This window comes from Petromyzon marinus, unplaced genomic scaffold, assembly GCF_048934315.1.
Source record: "Petromyzon marinus isolate PM22_M1 ecotype Great Lakes invasive population unplaced genomic scaffold, UKy_Petmar_22M1.pri1.0 PM_G_Scaffold_34, whole genome shotgun sequence".
Taxonomy (NCBI): Eukaryota; Metazoa; Chordata; class Hyperoartia; order Petromyzontiformes; family Petromyzontidae; genus Petromyzon; species Petromyzon marinus.
In genome coordinates this window covers 482,967-505,837 of record NW_027422917.1, presented here as the reverse complement: position 1 = coordinate 505,837, position 22,871 = coordinate 482,967, and the positions used below count along the sequence as shown (strand labels likewise).

At 46.3% G+C, this 22,871-nt stretch overlaps 2 long non-coding RNA genes across 3 annotated transcripts; both read right to left on the bottom strand.

The window, feature by feature from the left end:
- Positions 1-9,501: 9,501 nt before the first annotated feature.
- LOC142915714 (uncharacterized) lies at positions 9,502-14,047 on the bottom strand. The gene is made up of 3 exons (XR_012936070.1): positions 13,867-14,047; positions 13,364-13,466; positions 9,502-12,021 (listed from the first exon to the last, which is right to left on the bottom strand). It is a non-coding gene; the product is annotated as an uncharacterized LOC142915714 (long non-coding RNA).
- Positions 14,048-16,489: 2,442 nt separating this feature from the next.
- Positions 16,490-21,127, bottom strand: LOC116937545 (uncharacterized). 2 transcript variants are annotated; one of them, XR_012936067.1, is made up of 4 exons: positions 21,045-21,127; positions 20,359-20,480; positions 20,037-20,188; positions 16,490-16,827 (listed from the first exon to the last, which is right to left on the bottom strand). It is a non-coding gene; the product is annotated as an uncharacterized LOC116937545 (long non-coding RNA). The 2 variants fall into 2 exon arrangements; XR_012936066.1 differs by lacking the exon at positions 16,490-16,827 and having other exon boundaries at positions 19,683-20,188.
- Between the last annotated feature and the right edge of the window lie 1,744 nt (positions 21,128-22,871).

Genomic DNA, 22,871 nt, shown 5'->3' with positions numbered 1-22,871 from the left:
ACACAGAGAGAGACACAGGGATAGAGAAAAGGACAGACAAAGAGAGACACAGAGAGAGACACAGAGATAGAGAAAGAGACATACAGAGAGAGACACAGGGATAGAGAAAGAGACAGACAGAGAGACACAGAGAGAGACACAGGGATACAGAAAGAGACAGACAGAGAGAGACACAGGGATAGAGAAAGAGACAGACAGAGAGAGACACAGGGATAGAGAAAGAGACAGACAGAGAGAGAGACACAGAGAGAGACACAGGGATAGAGAAAGAGACAGAGAGAGACACAGAGAGAGACACAGGGATAGAGAAAGAGACAGACAGAGAGACACAGAGAGAGAGGCAGACACAGAGAGAGACAGAGACAGAAACAGAGACTCAGCAGGCCAAGTGTTACTAAGTAGACGTCACGAGCTGGCGTGTGTAGTAGTAGTAGTACTGTGTAGTAGTAGTACTGTGTAGTAGTGCTGGGTAGTAGTACTGTGTAGTAATAGTACTGTGTAGTAGTACTGTGTAATAGCACTGTGTAGTAGTACTGTGTAGTAGTAGTACTCTGTAGTAGTAGTACTGTGTAGTAGTACTGTGTAATAGTACTGTGTAGTAGTACTGTGTAGTAGTAGTACTGTGTAGTAGTACTGTGTAATAGTACTGTGTAGTAGTACTGTGTAGTAGTAGTACTGTGTAATAGTACTGTGTAGTAGTACTGTGTAGTAATGGTACTGTGTAGTAGTAGTACTGTGTAGTAGTAGTAGTACTGTGTAGTAGTACTGTGTAGTAGTACTGTGTAGTAATAGTACTGTGTAATAGTACTGTGTAGTAGTACTGTGTAGTAGTACTGTGTAGTAGTAATACTGTGTAGTAGTACTGTGTAGTAGTAGTACTGTGTAGTAGTACTCTGTAGTAATAGTACTGTGTAGTAGTACTGTGTAGTAGTAGTACTGTGTAGTAATAGTACTGTGTAGTAGTAGTACTGTGTAGTAGTACTGTGTAGTAGTAGTACTGTGTAGTAATAGTACTGTGTAGTAGTAGTACTGTGTAGTAGTAGTACTGTGTAGTAGTGCTGTGTAGTAATAGTACTGTGTAGTAGTAGTACTGTATAGTAGTAGTAGTACTGTTTAATAGTAGTACTGTGTAGTAGTACTGTGTAGTAGTAGTACTGTGTAGTAGTAGTACTGTGTAGTAATAGTACTGTGTAGTAGTACTGTGTGGTAGTAGTACTGTGTAGTAGTAGTACTGTGTAGTAGTGATGTGTAGTAGTACTGTGTAGTAGTAGTACTGTGTAATAGTACTGTGTGGTAGTAGTACTGTGTAATAGTACTGTGTAGTAGTAGTACTGTGTAGTAGTACTGTGTAATAGTACTGTGTAGTAGTAGTACTGTGTAGTAGTAGTACTGTGTAGTAGTAGTACTGTGTCCTACCACTATAATGTGTAGTCTCCTGTATGAGTTTAAGGGGAGACGCAGCAAAAGTAGCAGCAGGAGATGTTTCATCTCTCTCTTTCGATGTCCCTCTCTCATCTCTCCCCATCTCACCCCCTCCCTCCCCACGGCTCTCCGTCGCTGAATCAACGCCAAGAAGGCCCCAGCGTGCTCCTCACTCCTCGCTTGGAGCTGTCCCTGGTCCGGACAGTTTATATACACGTAATATACAGTTTATATATACATAATATACAGTTCATATATACATGATATACAGTTTATGTATACACACAAAAAACAGTTTAGATTACGCATAATCATCATACATCGCCTCACGATAATTTTCATTTCACCACGTAAGGCCCCACACCCATGCTCACAAATGCCCACACTCACAGAGACCCATACTTACAAAGACCCACAGAGACCCATACCCACAGAGACGCACACTCATAGAGACCCACTGCTACCCACAGAGACCCATACCCACAGAAACCCACACTCATAGAGACCCACTGCTACCCACAGAGACCCATGGTCACAAATGCCCACACTCATAGAGACCCACTGCTACCCACAGAGGCCCATACCCACAGAAACCCACACTCATAGAGACCCACTGCTACCCACAGAGACCCATACCCACAGAAACCCACACTCATAGAGACCCACTGCTACCCACAGAGACCCATACCCACAGAAACCCACACTCATAGAGACCCACTGCTACCCACAGAGACCCATGCTCACAAATGCCCACACTCATAGAGACCCACTGCTACCCACAGAGACCCATACCCACAGAAACCCACACTCATAGAGACCCACTGCTACCCACAGAGACCCATACCCACAGAAACCCACACTCATAGAGACCCACTGCTACCCACAGAGACCCATGCTCACAAATGCCCACACTCATAGAGACCCACTGCTACCCACAGAGACCCATACCCACAGAAACCCACACTCATAGAGACCCACTGCTACCCACAGAGACCCATACCCACAGAAACCCACACTCATAGAGACCCACTGCTACCCACAGAGACCCATACCCACAGAGACGCACACTCATAGAGACCCACTGCTACCCACAGAGACCCATACCCACAGAAACCCACACTCATAGAGACCCACTGCTACCCACAGAGACCCATACCCACAGAGACCCACACTCATAGAGACCCACTGCGACCCACAGAGACTCATACCCACAGAAACCCACACTCATAGAGACCCACTGCTACCCACAGAGACCCATACCCACAGAAACCCACACTCATAGAGACCCACTGCTACCCACAGAGACCCATACCCACAGAAACCCACACTCATAGAGACCCACTGCTACCCACAGAGACCCATACCCACAGAAACCCACACTCATAGAGACCCACTGCAACCCACAGAGACCCATTCCCACAGAAACCCACACTCATAGAGACCCACTGCTACCCACAGAGACTCATACCCACAGAAACCCACACTCATAGAGACCCACTGCTACCCACAGAGACCCATACCCACAGAAACCCACACTCATAGAGACCCACTGCTACCCACAGAGACCCATACCCACAGAAACCCACACTCATAGAGACCCACTGCTACCCAGAGACCCATACCCACAGAAACCCACACTCATAGAGACCCACTGCTACCCACAGAGACCCATACCCACAGAAACCCACACTCATAGAGACCCACTGCTACCCACAGAGACCCATGCTCACAAATGTCCACACTCATAGAGACCCACTGCTACCCACAGAGTCCCATATCCACAGAAACCCACACTCATAGACACCCACTGCTACCCACAGAGACCCATACCCACAGAAACCCACACTCATAGACACCCACTGCTACCCACAGAGACCCATACCCACAGAAACCCACACTCATAAAGACCCACTGCTACCCACAGAGACCCATTCCCACAGAAACCCACACTCATAGAGACCCATTACTACCCACAGAGACCCATATCCACAGAAACCCACACTCATAGAGACCCATTACTACCCACAGAGACCCATACCCACAGAAACCCACACTCATAGAGACCCACTGCTACCCACAGAGACTCATTCCCACAGAAACTCACACTCATAGAGACCAGGGACGTGCGGTCAGGGGAGGCAAGGGAGGCAGAGCCTCACCTGTGATACTTCAATGAAAACAGCTGTTACGAAAAGTAAAAATAAAGAATAATCCAATAAAATAAATATTAAGATTTTTCCACTGATGTGTGTTATGAATGTAATTTCTGTACGATTCCAATCATTTTTAGAGTCAAAATCGCCAAATTTGCGGAGCTCCGCTGCAAATACAGGAAGAGACGAGTGGTGAGGCAGCGACGAGCTCAGCCTCCCCTCTGATTGCGCAACCCCTCAGTAACTGGATGGAGCGTGGGCAAAAAGCGCGTGCTTGTTACTATCTCAGTATGTCACCAATGTAATGTTTGTAGACCCCTTCATTTCATGTCCTCGCCTTCCATACTCCAGGTAACTTATTTCACGTGTGTGTATAAAGATATGTAGGGCCGCTGGTCTCGTCGTGAAACTGCAATGAAAAAGCACCAGGGGAGGCAGCTTTCACATCTGCCTCACTGAGGGGGACGTGTCTAACACGCCCCCTCAGTGAGGCCACGCCCACATCAGTGAGGCCACGCCCCCCTCAGTGTGTGAATCTGGCTCTGACACCAGCCAGTGCCTCCCCCAGCCATTGACCTCACCGCACGTCACTGATAGAGACCCACGGAGAGCCACAGAAACCAGCACACTCACAGAGACCTACAGAGACCCACGCAGAGGTGACGGTGTTGGAGGCGATGACGGCCGCGATGGTTGCTGTGACGGCACAGGAGGGGCCGAGCAAGAATCCGACCGGTGACAACCGCCGGCCATGGAGAGGGGCCGAGGTCGAGGAGGAGAAGTCAACCGCGGGAGGATCTCCGACATCTCGGACAGGCTAAGGCAGCTGATTGACGCCGACAGAGGGCAGCAGCGGCCGCCGGACAGGGAGGGCCGGGGGCGGGGGGTCAGCGGCGGGGCCGGAGGCAACAGGGAGTCGAGGAGGGACTCACGGGTGAGGCAGAGGGAGGCGGTGGAGCAGGCGAGGGTTGCGATGGAGCGCGAGGTGTTCTTGAGGGAGCAGTTCTCGCGGCATCGGAGTTCTGTCGAGAGGCGACGGGAGCTACAGGAGCTCGCCAGCCGGGGGCGGAACGTCCACTTCAACCCGACGGAGGAGGCATGGAGACACGCCGGGGGGGGCACGGCGGGGCGCGGGGGGAGAGGTGGAGGGAGCAGAGTTGGGGGAGGGGGGGTTATAGAGGAGGCGGAGGGAGGAGGGTGGGTGGAGCGGGGGGAGGGGTGGAGAGAGGGGGAGGAGGAGGGAGGGCGGAGGGAGGGGGTGCAGGGGGGGGCGGGGAGAGGGGTCGGAGGGGGCGTGAGTGGATGGAGCAACTGCGACAGGCAATGACGCTGAGATGGAACCCGTATCATCAATTCGGGAGGGGGGGGTCAGGAGGGACGAGCAGTGGGTGAGGGAGATAGGGAGGGAAGAGAGGGGTGGGAGGGAGGGGAGGGGTGGAAGGGAGGGAGGGGAGGAGGGAGGGGAGAGAGGGGTGGGAGGGAAGGGGGGAGGGAGGAAGGGGAGGATGGAGGGGGGTGTGTGCGGCCTGCTCCAAGCGTCTCAGCATCGCACCGTGCGGGGGTGGTGAGTGGTGTCAAAATGCCTCCAAGTGTCCCCAGGTCTCCACGTGGAACCCTGGGGAGGTTTCCGTCTTTTTGCGTTCGGGCCTCGGACGTGGAGTTGTTGTAGACATGTTGGGCTGAGTCAGCCCCCAACCAGGGATTGAACTGGTGTCCTTCCTCGTTCGATGGTTACCGTTTGTTTGTGGACGTTAATTATTTTGACATTAGGTTTAAAGTTACCTTTGCCGAATGCCACAATTGACACTGGGCGTGAGTTCATTAAAAGCGGTTCGAAATGTGTGGAGGATCGAACTGAATTACCTTATACAGGCTGTGTTTATCTATAGTGGGTATTACATCTGGGTGAAAGGATCCACCAGGGAAGCCTCTGAAACGTTCCCGAAGGTTCCAAGAGGGGCGTGGCCAGAGGCGGGGCTTAGCCTCCGCGGAGCGAATATAAGCCGGGGGCACAGCAACGTTAGGGGTCGGTGTTGAAGATCGAGAGGAGCTCCCCATCGCTGCTGTTGCCCCGCCATCTCCGCCGGCCACGTGGCGGCGAGACCTCCAGCCGCTCAGCCGCTCCCCAGCGCGCCGTCAGCCGGCGGCGTGTTGGTGAGCGGGGTGAGCGCGGGTGGACATCCGCAGAGAGAGAGAGAGATAGAGGAACAAGTCTGTGCCGAATATTTATTAATAAACAAACTTCAAGTCTTTACCGTGTCGGAGCCAGTCATTACATGATTATAAAAATTGTGTGCAGTGCAAGGGGCATGTCCCCGCAGCTGTATGAAATACACTACACTACACACTACTACACTATACACTACACTATACACTACTCTACACTACACTATACACTACACTACACACTAGTGCTGTGCTAGTACACTATACACTACACTATACACTACACTACACACGAGTGCTGTGCTAGTACACTACACTATACACTACACTACACGCTAGTGCTGTGCTAGTACACTACACGATACATTACTCTACACTACACTATACACTACACTATACACTACACACTAGTGCTGTGCTAGTACACTACACTATACATTACACTACTCTACACTACACACTAGTGCTGTGCTAGTACACTACACTATACACTACACACTACACTACACACTAGTGCTGTGCTAGTACACTACACTATACACTACACTACACACTAGTGCTGTGCTAGTACACTACACTATACACTACACTACACACTAGTGCTGTGCTAGTACACTACACTATACACTAAACTACTCTACACTACACTATACACTACACTAGTGCTGTGCTAGTACACTACACTATATACTACACTATACACTACACACTAGTGCTGTGCTAGTACACTGCACTATACACTACTCTACACTATACACTATTATACACTACACTACTATACACTACACTATACACTACATTATACACTACTCTACACTACACATGCTGTGCTAGTACACTACACTATACTCTACACTATACACTACACTATACACTGCACTATACACTACACTACTCTACACTACAGACTAGTGCTGTGCTAGTACACTACACTATACACTACACACTAGTGCTCTGTTAGTACACTACACTATACACTAAACTATACATTACACTATACACTACACTACACACTAGTGCTGTGCTAGTACACTACACTATACACTACACTACTCTACACTACCCTATACACTATGCTATACACTACACTACACACTAGTGCTGTGCTAGTACACTACACTATACACTACACAGTACACTACACTATACACTAGTGCTGTGCTAGTACACTACACTATACACTACACAATACACTACACTACACACTAGTGCTGTGCGAGTACACTACACTATACACTACACTACACACTAGTGCTGTGCTAGTACACTACACTATACACTACTCTACACTACACTATACACTACACAATACACTACACTACACGCTAGTGCTGTGCTAGTACACTACACTATACACTACACAGTACACTACACTACACACTAGTGCTGTGCTAGTACACTAAACACTACACTGCACACTAGTGCTGTGCTAGTACAATATACTATACACTACACTATACACTACACTACACACTAGTGCTGTGCTAGAACACTACACTATACACTACACTACACACTAGTGCTATGCTAGTACACTACACTAAACTACTCTACACTACACTATGCACTACTATACACTACACTATACTACACACTAGTGCTGTGCTAGTACACTACACTATACACTACACTATACACTACACACTAGTGCTGTGCTAGTACCATAAACTATACACTACACACTACTATACACTACACTATACACTACACGCTAGTGCTGTGCTAGTACACTACTATATACACTACACTATACACTACTATATACTACACTATACACTACTATATACACTACACTATACACTACACTATACACTCGTGCTGTGCTAGTGACGAATTGGCACGTTCTGTTTACGTGACAACCCTTACTAGTTGGCTGTGTCGGGTGGTGGCGGGTTTTAACGACACAACATTTATATATTTATGCGATGAAACCCAAAAACTTCTATTATCGATTCACTACGTTATACACAACATATTTGCACTCATAAGTCGCTTGCCTACTCGGTGTTTCGTATCGAATCTCATCCCAAACAATCGAAGGGTGCCCCTAAGTGGCAGCTGCCCCTGTGTGGCACAAGGTGGCCCTACACCGGCCTGCACGTGGGCATGAGTCTGTCGGTAAGGGGGCGATCATTGACGCGTCATCTCCCTTGTGGAGATTCTGGATAATGTTACTGGAATTACCACAATTTTGACCGTGACACCAACACGCAATATGACCTGTGCGTTTTGGGTGACACAATACTATGTTTGACATCCGCTGTTAAGCAGACTGCGCATATTGTGGTGAATGTTACTGGGGTGGGCAGGTGTGCCTGTCGGGTTTGAACCTTAAACCTCTGCAACAAATTTGAGAATGCGCTACCATATTCCTGGTTCTTTCGGTAAAGTCACGTAGGTAGAAAACAAAAAATAAACAGAATTAAAGATAAAAATAATAAATTAACATTTTAATAAAATTCGTAACAAGTAAAAATAATAAATTGAAAATAATAAATTGATGAAAAGATGCCATGGGTCGACTGACTGAGATGACTGGCCAATGCACCACCTGTGCCTCCCACTACACACACACAGTGTAAACACACACACAGTGTACACACACACAGTGTACACACACACAGTGTACACACAGTGTACACACACACACAGTGTACACACACAGTGTACACACACACACAGTGTACACACACACAGAGTGGACACACACAGAGTGGACACACACACAGTGTACACACAGACACAGTGTATACACACACAGTGTACACAGAGTGGACACACACACAGTATACACACACACAGTGTACACACACAGAGTGTACACACACACAGTGTACACACACACAGACTGTTGGGGCAAGTGCTGTTAGCGAGCACCTAACACAAAGACAAAGATCTCCCGTGTAGCCTTGAACAGAATGTTGGGGCAAGTGCTGTTAGCACCCAACACAAAGACAAAGATCCCCCGTATAACCTGAGCAGACTGTTAGGGCAAGTGCTGTTAGTGAGCACCTAACACAGACCAAGATCCCCCGTGTAGCCTGAACAGAATGTTGGGGCAAGTGCTGTTAGCACCCAACACAAAGACAAAGATCCCCCGTGTAGCCTTGAACAGACTGTGAATAAAAAAAATATTTAAAATATCACGAAGTCGTGATTTTTTTATATATCACGAAGTCGTTTCACATATAAGCAAGGACAAAGGATCATGCAACTTAGTCTTGCAGAGGAGAGGGGTGATGTGTTGCTAGGTGCTGACCGACAGCGTCGCTGAAAGTTTCATTCTACATTTACCCTGATAGTTTAAGTCGCTTTGCAGAGTCAAGGATTTCGATGAGCGATAAGAGATGCGAGAAGCTAAGAGCCGCGCGAATACAATTGATGAGTTCTGAGAGTGAGTGAGGAGCTGCGAGCAGAATCGTGCGCCGCCCGGAGAGAAAGACAAAGGCGGTCGGGCGTGGTGCTGGCCACCCACCCCCTCGTGTGCCGTGCCGGTCTTCATAGGTGCTGCTCGCTAACAGCACTTGCCCCTACAGTCTGTTAAGGCTACACGGGGGATCTTTTGTCTTTTGTGTGTGTGACTGCCGCGCGCCAAAGCACTTGCTCGGATGATGCCAAAAACAAACACCCCACTCACCCACCCAACCAGCCGTGTATATATGTGTGTGTATATGTGTGTGTGTATACAGTGAGGGAAAAAAGTATTTGATGCCCTGCTGATTTTGTAGGTTTGCCCACTGACAAAGAAATGATCAGTCCATAATTTTAATGGTAGGTTTATTTGAACAGTGAGAGACAGAACCAAGTTCACTTTGTTGCGATGAGTCTGCTTCAATACGCGCCTCCGAGAAAGCACACGCGCCCAAAGGCCAACGTGGGCTCCTCCACCACCACCACCACCAAACTATTTGATTTTGAAAACATTGTGAAGTTTGGGGAAGGCGTGTTTAACGCATCTTGAGTCGCGTCGTATTTCAGTGACGGAAGTTATTTTTGACCGATACGGGTCAAGGAATTCTAGATTTGAAGCTTTCGTGACTGCAAGGATCCATACTCTTTGGTTCTATTCGGTAAAGCCACGTAGGTCAAAAAATAAAACAACAAAAATCACGACGTTTCGGCCACAACACCACAAGCGGCCTTCATCAGGTGAAGGGACCTTTAAGCTTAAAGGTCCGCGGTCTGAGCGTGGCTGTTCCACTCCAGCGCTGTCCTCGAGACAGCCTGATCCCTTCACCTGATGAAGGCCGCTTGTATCATGGCCGAAACGTCGTGATTTTTGTTGTTTTATTTTTTTACCTACGTGGTGACTTTACCGAATAGAACCAAAGAGTACGGGGGTCAAGGGGCCATCGGGTCCCCCCCGTACGCCGCACGCTCGATGCCACGGCTCCCCATGGTGGCTCGCGGCAGGGAGCGAGGCGCCCCAGGGCTGACTCGACTCTCGTGTGCGTGACCGACACCCGGTCCTCCTCACTGACACGTTAGACCAGCTGACAGACGGACGAGTTTGTGTTTGATCACGTATGTCGACTCGAACAGAGATTCTGTGCGTACGTGTTTTTTTTAATCTGCATTGATGCTAATAATAATGTATCTTTTTTTTTACTTACATGTAAAAACCCGCCTCGATTACATTTTCAATTTCAAACAGCGCACGTATTGGTGTGTGTGCGTGCGTGTGTCTAATGTACTTATGCGGACACAGCGCCAATCGTACGGAATGATAGAGTAAAACCAGGAATTACAGTGCACAGCAGTGCCTCCTAACCCGGGGTGCACGGACTCCCTGTTGGGGGGGTTCGTTGGGCAGATTTCTTTTTCAGAAGGCAAAATAGAATCGAAAACACAAATTAAGCCGCGGGCACGTGTAAGTGGCAACTTGTCTCATCAAACTCTACGTATTTGTTAACAATTGTAAATATATATAAAACAAAAAATTAACGATGGGATACCTCCCGTGTATAAATAATCATCCTGATGAACGAATCTGATTCTATTTTGATTTAAAGCTTTCGTGACTGCAGTAATTCATATTCTTAGTTCTTTCGGTAAAGTTACGTTGAAGGGAAACAACAAAATAATAAAATATATATAAATAAAAAAAGATCGCTTATTTATTTTATTATTTTGTTGTTTCCCTTCAACGTGACTTTACCGAAAGAACTAAGAATATGAATCTGATTCTCTTCTTTGGTTCTTTCGGTTAAAGTCACCACCACGTAGAATGAGAATAAAATAATAGAATTGATCAAATAAAATAACACAATAAAATTCTCACGACGTTTCGGCCACAACACAAGCGGCCTTCATCAGGTGAGCGTGGCTGTGTTCGCTCCAGCGCTGTCCTCCATACAGTCTCGTCCCTTCACCTGATGAAGGCCGCTTGTGTTGTGGCCGAAACGTCGTGAGAATTTTATCGTGTTATTTCATTTTATCAATTTATTATTTTATTCTCATTCTACGTGGTGGTGACTTTACCGAGAGAACCAAAGAAGATGAATCCTTGCAGTCACGAAAGCTTTAAATCGGAATCTGATTCTGTGGGGCATGCGCCCGTCCGGAGGGCTCGCTGCGTCGTAAAGCGCTCGGTCCATCGCTGCCCTCCGCGTTTCCGCTTACCCGTGGTTTACAATAAAAATGTCCATCTTGACCGCGTTGTAGACGTCAGCTGCGTAGACACGACACGGAAAGAAACCGACGTCCCAATGTCTAGGGCGAGATCCCGCTGTGTTTCGCGGAAACGTCTTCGTGTGATGCGGGGGGGCGGGCTTGGTTTGTGCCGGTGGTCGAGCGGTCGGGCGGTGGGCGGTGCCCACCGCTCGACCGCGGAGGGGTTTCGATTTGAAGCTTTCGTGACTGCAAGGATTCATCTTCCTTGGTTCTTTCGGTAAAGTCACCACCACGTAGAATGAGAATAAAATAATAAATTGATAAAATAAAATAACACAATACAATTCTCACGACGTTTCGGCCACAACACAAGCGGCCTTCTTCAGGTGAAAGGAACAAACCTGTCGGGCCGACAGAGCTTCAATGAATGTGTCGTCCCTACAGGTCTGTTCCTTTCACCTGAAGAAGGCCACTTGTGTTGTGGCCGAAACGTTGTGAGAATTTTATTGTGTTATTTTATTTTATTATTTTATTCTCATTCTACATGGTGGTGACTTTACCGAAAGAACCCAAGAACGCGGCGGGGTTGTGCGTCGTACGGTGCCGCGGGCCGGTCCCCGCGCAAAGTGCCGTTGCAGCGGGCGGCCCCTCACACCAGCTCCAGCACCTGAGGACAAAGAGAGTGGGTTGGTGGGGGAAAGACGGTGACGATGATGACGACGACGATGACGATGATGATGGGTACAAGCAACGGACAAGTGAAACGTGATTGGCGAGCGCCTATTGAGACCGCCACACCGTCGCGGTGGTGGCGATGTGGCCCCGGGGTACACCCCTGGCCTGCTTTTGTCTTCCCCAGTGCCGATGTTTTACACACCGCAGCAGGCAGTCATTTCAGCTCGGGCGAGCTCAAGGAGAGGTTCCTTGAATCGGTTCAACATCACTCGTTCCCGATGTTGGCCGTGGCCGGAAATCGAACCGGGGCTCCTGCGGTTATTCAAAGCACAGCTACACCACCGCTACCCAAGTAACCACACTTACACACACAAGAAAATCCCACCCTTTAGTCATTGTAGCAGCAAGTGTTAACAAGCACCTATTAAATTTTGATTTAAAGCTTTCGTGACTGCAGTAATTCATATTCTTAGCTCTTTCGGTAAAGTCACGTTGAAGGTGACTTTACCGAAAGAGCTAAGAATAAGCACCGATTAAAGCCAACAAGACAAAAAATCAAAGGCAGATATGACCACTACGAAGATCGGAATGATTTCGTCTCCCCAATGCTGGTGTTCACGCACCACACGACATACTTATTTAAGGCGTAGCTTGACCTAGAAGGATGCCCGCTAGCATTTGATACATCGACTCGTCTGTGACGTGAGCCGTGGCAGGGAAGTGAACCTCTCTCAATGGGCTCACAGCACAATGCACACATCACCGCACCAACATTCCCCCACACACACACACCTGGACGAGTGATCGCAATTGAGCAAACAAAAATAAAATCAGCGGGTCACTGTACATCTCATCATCAGCAACAGGCAATGAACAAAGTCCCCACGAAGGTTATACCGAGTAACGATTCTACCACGCCAAAAAAGTCCCACTTGCAACATGGCCGAAGTTACATCCCTCACGCAACATTGCTGCCGTGACATCCCCCATGTCACATGGCCACCATGACAACCCCATGCAACATGGCCGCTGTGATATCCCTCATGCAACGTGGCCATCCTATAGACTGCCATGCATCATGGCCACCGTGAAATCCCCCACATAACATGTCCAGAGTGATGTCCCCCATGCAACATGGCCATAGTAATGTACCCCATGCTACATGGCTGCCGTGACATCCCCCATGCAAAATTGCCAAAATGAAGTCACCCGTGCAACATGGCTGCCATAAAGTCCCCTAAGCAACATGGCCACCGTCAAGTCCCCCATGCAAAATGGCGGTAGTGACTTCCCCCCATTCAACGATGGATATGTTTGCTCACTGCTGTTCTCACCTCGAGGCGATTTACTGCGGATAGGGCCGGTGCCGGCTGCTGACAGCGCGCTCCACGTGTTGTCAGAGACTCCCTGCCTCCTTCTCGCTCCAGCTTGGCTCGTCTACACGCACATACACACACACAAAAACAATATTGGAGTAGGCTCCTCTACACAGACTTCAAATAAACAGTAGGCCTCAGGGTCGGGGTCAAACCCACGACCTCCTGTATACCAAGTGAGGTTGTTAACATCTCATAGCCACCGTGGTGCCACAGAGTAGTGTACAGGCATCACAAACACTCACTCCATCTCGCGGAGGATCGTTCCACGGTTCGGTTCGCAAGTGCGAGTTGTAAGTCGATGTTAAACAAATATATATTTCATGGAAGCTCGTTCGTAAGTGTGGGTGGTGTTTGTAAGTGTGGGTGGTGTTCGTAAGTGTGGGTGGTGTTCGTAAGTGCTAGTGGTGTTCGTAAGTGCTGGTGGTGTTAGTAAGTCGAGTGTAGGGGCCCATGCGTACCTCCATGGTGCTGATGCTCAGAGTGGCTTTGCTCACGCAGCAGTCCCCAAGGTCTCTGTGTGGAAAGCTGTGAGTGGGGGGGTGGGAGGGGGGTGGAGATGGTGTAGAGAGTCACAACACGAACTCACATCCTCACCACTGTCCCACGTCCCCCCACCAGGAACCCACCATCCTCACCACGAACCCCCATCCTCACTACGAACTCACAACACGGACTCACATTATCACCACAAACTCACATGGACTCACATCCTCACCACGGACCCAGCCTCACAAATAACCCACAACACGGACCTACAAACTTAACACAAACCTACAAGACGGACTGACACACTCACCACGAACCCACAACATGGATCTACACACTGACCACGGACCCACACATACACCATGAGCCCACAACACCGACCCACACACTCACCACTAGCCCACACACTCACCTCGTCAAAGGTTTGGCACGGATGGCTTCAGCAGAAGTTGGACGAAGATGATGAAGCTGAAGCAGCTGAAATTTGAGAAGCGGCCGTCTCCTTCACTCCTGTCTCGAACTATGAGGAAGCACGTGGTGATTGCGACGTCACCGGTGCTGTCAGCCACGCCCCTCCGAGTGACGTCCCAGTGCGAGACCACGCCCCCGGAAGCCGCCTCCCGCCCCGCCTCTTTCGGCGACCCCCACCTCCACCCCCAGCTTCTACTTCCGCTTCCGGTCGGGGCGAATGGCGGCGATGGCGGGAAAAATCTGAACCCTGTCTGGGCCTCCTCAAGGTCGACTCAGCCTGAAGATGCCGACACGGGGCTCTGTGTGAGGTGAGTCTGTGTGTGTCTGTGTGTGGTGAGTCTGTGAGTGTCTGTGTGTGTCTGTGTGTGGTGAGTCTGTGAGTCTCTGTGTGTCTGTGTGAGGTGAGTCCGTGGGTCTCTGTGTGTGGTGAGTCTGTGTGTGTCTGTGTGTATCTGTGTGTGTCTGTGTGAGGTGAGTCTCTGGGTCTCTGTGTGTGGTGAGTCTGTGGATCTCTGTGTGTGTCTGTGTGTGGTGAGTTTGTGGGTCTGTGTGTGTGTCTGTGTGTGGTGAGTCTGTGTGTCTCTGTGTGTTGAAGTCTGTGGGTCTCTGTGTGAGGTGAGTGTGTGGGTTTCTGTGTGTGGTGAGTGTGTGGGTTTCTGTGTGTGGTGAGGGACATGGTGAGCGCTGTCTGACAGTGCTGAGTGGCACCACGCTCTGCGTGCGGTGCCGACCCCTACAGGATAGGGTGTGAGAGTGCTGGCCATGGGAATGGGGTTACCAAGGGCCATGGCACTTGACCACGAAGGACACGTGACCAGTAAAGTGTACACAGGGCCCCCAGGTGGGGGCTAGGGGTGGTCACGTGTCAGGGCCGGGAACCCGCTAGAGGATTCCAGAAGGTGGTCGTGGCCAAGGGCGGAGCCACCCCCGCCACAGAGGATAAAAGCCGGGTCCCGAGAGGGACCGGCTGCTGTTGTTCATCCTGAAGAATCTACGTCCTACAAGAGTCACCAACACGTGGACCCGGACCCCGGCCAGGGTCCGGTCCGTCGTAGCTAATTCCCGTGTAATTAGTGTAGATAGCCTGGTGGTCCACCACCATAGGTTGTTCATGTGTTAAGGGGTAGTACCCCGTGTGTCGGTTGAAGAAGTGCGTCTGTGACTCAGTTGAATTCATTACACATATTTACTGATGTATCCTTTAACAAAAAGCATTACAAATTGACGTAAGCATTTGCCAGTGTTAGTTAATAAAATTCAGTGTAAAACAGGAAATGGCTGTAGTTGATTACCCCAAACTAATTACAGTATCATTAATTATATGGTTCTATTGTACACTAAACGACGCATGTGTTGCTTGTTGTGGCACAGACCTGCCAATACGGCCTTGTGTGCTTTAAACTCCTGGCCACCAACACGAAGCAGGCAGTCAGTGAAGCGGGAATTGTCCCAGATCTCCCCGAAGTCAACTGCCAGCCGGCAATCTGGCACTTTCAATGTACTCATGCTGGATTGTCCAGAAATGTTCACGGAATCCTGCACCACACTAACCTGCATAGACATCAACCAGCTTTGAGAAGGCATTTGATGATTTTTTTTTTACAAATCCTCACTTAACTACACATTTTGCATGAAGATGTAGGCTTTGGTTCAATCAAGCAAGCAAATCTGCACAGACATCCTATATCAGAACAAGTGTTGTGAATGCCAAAATAGTGGTCCGTGAAATGTTTTTCATATTAATCAATTTTCATTCTATATTTTTGTCAAGTTATTTTACACTGTATAAACAGTTTAAACAGGTAGTGAGGCCCCTAATTATGGGTTCTGCACAACAACAGAGGAAGTGAACAGCCCTTCTTGATGTGCTTCCTTTCATTCTCAAAAATGCTTGTATTTTGTAAAGGATTTTAAAGGTAAAAAATGTAAATCTGGCTGATTAAAAGGACCCCCCTAAGGACAAGAAACATTTACATCAAACTGGCTGATGTCCGAGAATAGGAAAAGGAATTCATGTGGCGACATTTAAACAAAACACTTTATGTAACACCTGACATTCTAGTTTATAAAAATGTCAAGGTTTAAATATAAACACTATCCAGAGGGAGAAAACCTAAAAAAAATTATGCTTGATTATTTAATTGTTGTGCTATGTTAACTCTAGCATCAGTGGAGGAAAAAAGTGCTTGTAAAACTCATGTTAACAATTTCCTTGTATGGAATAGGGAAAGTAATTATTACAATCTTCAATTAAATAGAATATTGACTCCAACTGTGCAATTGTAATGAATAAAATAGAAAATTACACATTAGCTGCAGCATGTCATACTTACTTCACCAAAGAGTGTCAGTTTGTTATCTGGAAGCAAGCTATTAGATACATCAAGCAAAAAATCTCTTCGAATGAATTTTTTTAAATCCCCAGTCTTTTCCTTGGAAAAAGCGGTATGCTCGTGGGCTCTCTGTAAAAAAATAGATTTCAAACAATACTCACCAGTTCTTAAAATAAACTGTGGTAATTTCATGTAATGGGAAAAAAAAAACTTAATTCTATTTTCAAAGTGTAAAGACAGCAATGTATTCTAAAGCCCTGCGCCACGGTGGCAGTCAACTACCTCGCCTGGTATATAGGTCATGGGTTCAATCTCAACCCTGATGCCTGTATATTTGTAATCTGCATGTTCTTGTGGTTGCATGTATTTTTATCCAGGTCTTCCGGTTTTTCCCTCCATATTTATAAAAATCCAGAGTATTTGGCTGCTATACATTTCCACACAATAAGCGATCTCGTTAAGCTATCGTTTGTGGCCGGGGCACTTCTGAAAAAGAGCTATGTACAGTGAGGGAAAACAGTATTTGATTCCCTTCTGATTTTGTATGTTTGCCCACTGACAAAGAAATGATCAGTCTATAATTTTAATGGTAGGTTTATTTGAACAGTGAGAGACAGAAAAACAACAAAATTCAGAAAAACGCATGTCAAAAATGTTATAAATTGATTTGCATTTTAATGAGGGAAATAAGTATTTGACCCCTCTGCAAAACATGACCTAGGACTTGGTGGCAAAACCCTTGTTGGCAATCACAGAGGTCAGACGTTTCTTGTAGTTGGCCACCTGGTTTGCACACATCTCAGGAGGGATTTTGTCCCACTCCTCTTTGCAGATCTTCTCCAAGTCATTAAGGTTCCGAGGCTGACGTTTGGCAACTCGAACCTTCAGCTCCCTCCACATATTTTCTATGGGATTAAGGTCTGGAGACTGGCTAGGCCACTCCAGGACCTTAATGTGCTTTTTCTTGAGCCACTCCTTTGTTGCCTTGGCCGTGTGTTTTGGGTTATTGTCATGCTGGAATACCCATACAGGACCCATTTTCAATGCCCTGGCTGAGGGAAGGAGGTTCTCACCCAAGATTTGACGGTACATGGCCCCGTCCATTTTCCCTTTGATGCGGTGAAGTTGTCCCGTCCCCTTAGCAGAAAAACACCCCCAAAGCATAATGTTTACAGCTCCATGTTTGACAGTGGGGATGGTGTTCTTGGGGTCATAGGCAGCATTCCTCCTCCTCCAAACACGGCGAGTTGAGTTGATGCCAAAGAGGTCCATTTTGGTCTCATCTGACCACAACACTTTCACCCAGTTGTCCTCTGAATCACTCAGATGTTCATTGGCAAGCTTCAGACAGGCATGTATATGTACTTTGTTGAGCAGGGCCCCCTGCGGGCGCTTCAGGATTTCAGTCCTTCACGGCGTAGTGTGTTACCAATTGTTTTCTTGGTGACTATGGTCCCAGCTGCCTTGAGATCATTGACAAGATCCTCCCGTGTAGTTCTGGGCTGATTCCTCACCGTTCTCATGATCATTGCAACCCCACGAGGTGAGATCTTGCATGGGGCCCCAGACCGAGGGAGATTGACAGTTCTTTTGTGTTTCTTACATTTGCGAATAATCGCACCAACTGTTGTCACCTTCTCACCAAGCTGCTTGGCAATGGTCTTGTAGCCCATTCCAGCCTTGTGTAGGTCTACAATCTTGTCCCTGACATCCTTGGAGAGCTCTTTGGTCTTGGCCATGGTGGAGAGTTTGGAATCTGATTGATTGATTGCTTCTTTTATACAGGTAACAAGCTGAGATTAGGAGCACTCCCTTTAAGAGTGTGCTCCTAATCTCAGCTCGTTACCTGTAAAAAAGACACCTGGGAGCCAGAAATCTTTCTGATTGAGAGGGAGTCAAATACTTATTTCCCTCATTAAAATGCCAATCAATTTATAAAATTTTTGACATGCGTTTTTCTGGATTTTGTTGTTGTTATTCTGTCTCTCACTGTTCAAATAAACCTACCATTAAAATTATAGACTGATCAGTTCTTTGTTAGTGGGCAAACGTACAAAATCAGCAGGGCATCAAATACTTTTTTCCCACACTGTAGCTCAGTGGGCCTTGCCTGGTAAAATAAAAATAGTTCAGTTTAGCTTTTAACTTCAAGGTAGATGAAAATCAGCCCTGGATTTAAGTGTATGAAGATATAGTTCATATGGATTACGTGAATGTGTTTGTGTATTCATAATGCTTGTCTTTGTAAACATGGTTGTGTGACGTGAGTTACATGTTAACATTACCAAAGACAACACCAAAGCAAATAATAAGAAAAAAACATGAAAGTTAAAAACAAAAAGATAGATTTAGACTCTCAGAAAAATGTTAATAGCCTTAGCAAAGCACAGTAAATGTATGGATGTCATCACTTAAAATAGTTATCGCGCATTGAAAGAGTATCCTGAAAGTAATAAGGCAATTATAAAACAAACAATATGAACCACTAAAGCAAGGTAAAGGAGAAGTGTGAAATGGGATGAAAATGCCAACCTTTGTAAAACCACCAGAAATGAATAAAAAAATGGATGAGAATACAAACAAAAATAATGAAGTTGTAATAAACAGTGAGTGCAAGCAGAACAAATAAAGCCGTCACTTGATAAATCACAACGGAATAACACATGGTGAAGATTGTAAAACTAGGAAAAGAAATGTCCGTGAATGACAATGTCCAGGTACACTAAGCAAAATAAAATTATTATTGGAGGGTCAATATCGTGGAAGACACAAAAAATATGCATAATGGCAACTTCTGAAGGTGGAACAGGATCAAGAGCACTTTTGGAATATGAATTTGATAATGAAAAGTTGCAATGTGCTACAGGATGAAAGATTCCAATCTAGTGCATATCACCTACTATGAAACACTGATTACAAATAGAAACACTGACAAATGGAACAAAACTAAAAAATACACAAAGCATGGAGAGAAGTAAGTTGAGAATTACAGTGAGAAACTGAAAGAGGAACACGTTGGTCAAATCAAAACGGCAAATTAGAGACATCATATTCACTGTTGTAAATATAGATTGGGCTTGGACAGGACACATCGCTAAATGGGATGGTTGATGGGTGAGACTAGTGGTCGAATAGGAAGAAAAGTAGAGTACATGCCCAAGACGATGTCAAACGTAGACAAGGAGATATTAGATCAGCTCATGTGAAGGATGAGGGATGGTGTTCGTAAGGTTTATAAAATGTTTCAAGCAGTCGATAAATAATGGCTGATTATGATATAATCCTGTTACCAAATACACATATGACGTGAATTGATACTTAAATACAAGTAGTTTCACCCATAGCCTTGGTTTCCTCTCCCTTGGCATTAAGAATAGAAACCTTGAACTTGGCGTAGACTTCACTCTTGGGACAGCTGACCAATAACAAGTACAACGATAGGTAATCTTTACTCTCTTCGTCAAAACCCTTGGGGTTTATGCGTAGGCACCTGATTGAACATATAAACAAGACATATTAGGTGTGTATGTACGCGCAGACTACATTACTAAAACAATATAGTATGAACTAAAACATGCACTATGCAACATTGTTCTAGTAAAGCACCTCTGTGAGCATTGTGATTTTTTAATGTCATAAAATAGCCAGAATTTACTGTACCATTTCAATGTATCATTGGTGCCTGCTGAAAATGTAGAACTCTTGAGAACTTGGCCCATTTCTTCACGACAGAAGCTGAAATTGTTGATGGTCCACATATAAGAGAACTTTACGACCTTAACCTGAAACACACGAGCACATAACAGCTATAAAGCTCATTCATTACCATAAATACATGACCATTGACACACCCTCAAGTATTTCACCCACACATCTGAATATTGTGCTAAAAAACACAAACTGTCTATAAGGAAAGAAACATTACTGTAAATGAAAGGGTCTTATTAGTGTTCTGGGATTACCTTGCGTGTTCATTACTGCACAGCGTTAACACAACAAGTCTCAACATGTCATAGATTAGAGTGTGCAATAAAAGGCCTTTTTATTTTTTTATTTGATAAAAACTGCTGCCCCTTTTGTAAAAATACACTACCAGTCAAAATCAGAGACAATTATCTAGTATAATGTTGTTAGTGCAATTCTATGAACTTTGCAATCTGATGTACAAAAATAGCCTGTACAATGATAATCCATAATTGCACTTACACATAATTATGAAACCATTTTGGATGGCTTTGTGATGAACAAAAAACGTGTAAAAGTTAAATGCATTAGCCATGCGCATACTTTGACCGGCACAAGACGGAGACCCGTTGAATGTGATTGGCCACAGGGGAACAAGTTACCTGTGTGTAGCACCAGCTTTCTGCGATGGGCGCATTGGACATTTCAGACGGAAGTGGCGGGCTCGGGGCCCTGGACATGTTTGCATTGAATGCGAGGGAAGTGACATCATCAGGTGACATTAAGAGGGAAGTGACATCATGAGGTGACATTAAGCAGGAAGTGACATCATCAGGCGACATTAAGAGGGAAGTGACATCATCAGGCGATATTAACATGTAAGTGACATCATCAGGCGATATTAACATGTAAGTGACTACGAGATTACGAGTTAAATGTTCTTGCTGTGGTTTTCACACCTGACGATGATTGCTTGTGTTGCGGTCGAAACGTCGTAAGAATTTTATTGTTTTATGTTTTTTATTATTTTATTGTTTCCCTTCTACGTGGTGACTTTACCGAAAGAACAAAGAATATGAATCGCTGCAGTCACGAAAGATTTAAATAATTAAATTAAATTGCAAGAGATTGATTATTCGTGCAAAAGAGCGTCGCGTAACCGATCACTCAGGAGTGGGACCTGCGCCTTTAGTGGCACCCCGACGTGAAACGAGCACACGGCACCAACTGTCCCCACTTCCTGAAACGGAACGGGGTTTTACAATCGATGCACGTGCAACTAGTCTCAATGATTGTTGCGCAACAGGAGTGCTTCAGGAGAGCATCAGCGAGGTTTTACTGTTCCTCCTCCACTGGAGGGGCGCAGGCTACAGCACAGCGGTTTACCACCAGGCACTCCGTAGTTTGGGTTGTGTGGACACAACATCGCAGGGCAGTGAGACTTCTTGAAGGAGGAGATGTGGCACATCAGCCTGTTGATGTTTTGATTTAAAGCTTTCGTTACTGCAGTAATTCATATTCTTAGCTCTTTCGGTAAAGTCACGTTGAAGGGAAACAATAAAATAATAAAATATATATTGTGTTTTATATATATTTTATTGTTTTATTGTTTCCCTTCAACGTGACTTTACCGAAAGAGCTAAGAATATGAATTACTGCAGTCACGAAAGCTTTAAATCAAGAGTCCATCTATGTTCTGAAAAGAGGAGGGGGGAGACGAAAAATAAATTTATGCTGTCTGAAAGCCACCGTAAGCGTGAACAATCAATTAAGACCTGAAATAAATCCTTCCAATGATTGCTAAGCCAGAGTCCATCTTCTCGGTTGAAATTGTCTCTGTGTTTGTATATGTGGATAGCATCATGAACAAATCTCTCATGGTAGCCAGATGTATTGCAAAGAACCTCTGTCTTGGAGAAGTCAATGTCATGTGAGCCTACTGAATTATAACAGTGATCTGCCATGGCCGAGGTGTTGGTCCTACCGTGTTTAAGGTCTGCTTTGTGTTCACGAATGCGGCCCGAGACATTGCGTTTGGTTTCTCCAATGTAACTACTACCACAGAGGCAACTTAGTTTGTAGACACCAGGGTACTGTATGTCGTGATAGCGAACTAATGCGTATAACGCTCCCACGTTTATAATTAACTTAGGTGGGTGACCCCTATTTATTCCCATGTCACAGGGCTATACCTAATACATGAAAACTTGAAATGAAACTTGAAATAACAGACTGTTGAGGCAATTGCTGTTGGCGAGTAGCAGCGTCTATGAAGGCTGGCACAGCACACGAGCAGTGGGTGGCCAACAGCAGGCCCGGCCACCAGAGACCCACAGGGAGACACAGAGACCGACAGAGACACACAGAGACCCACAGAGACACACAGAGACATACAGAGACCAACAGACACACAGAGACTCACAGAGACCCACAGGGACACACAGAGACCCGTAGAGACCCGTAGAGACTCATAGAGACCCATATAGACC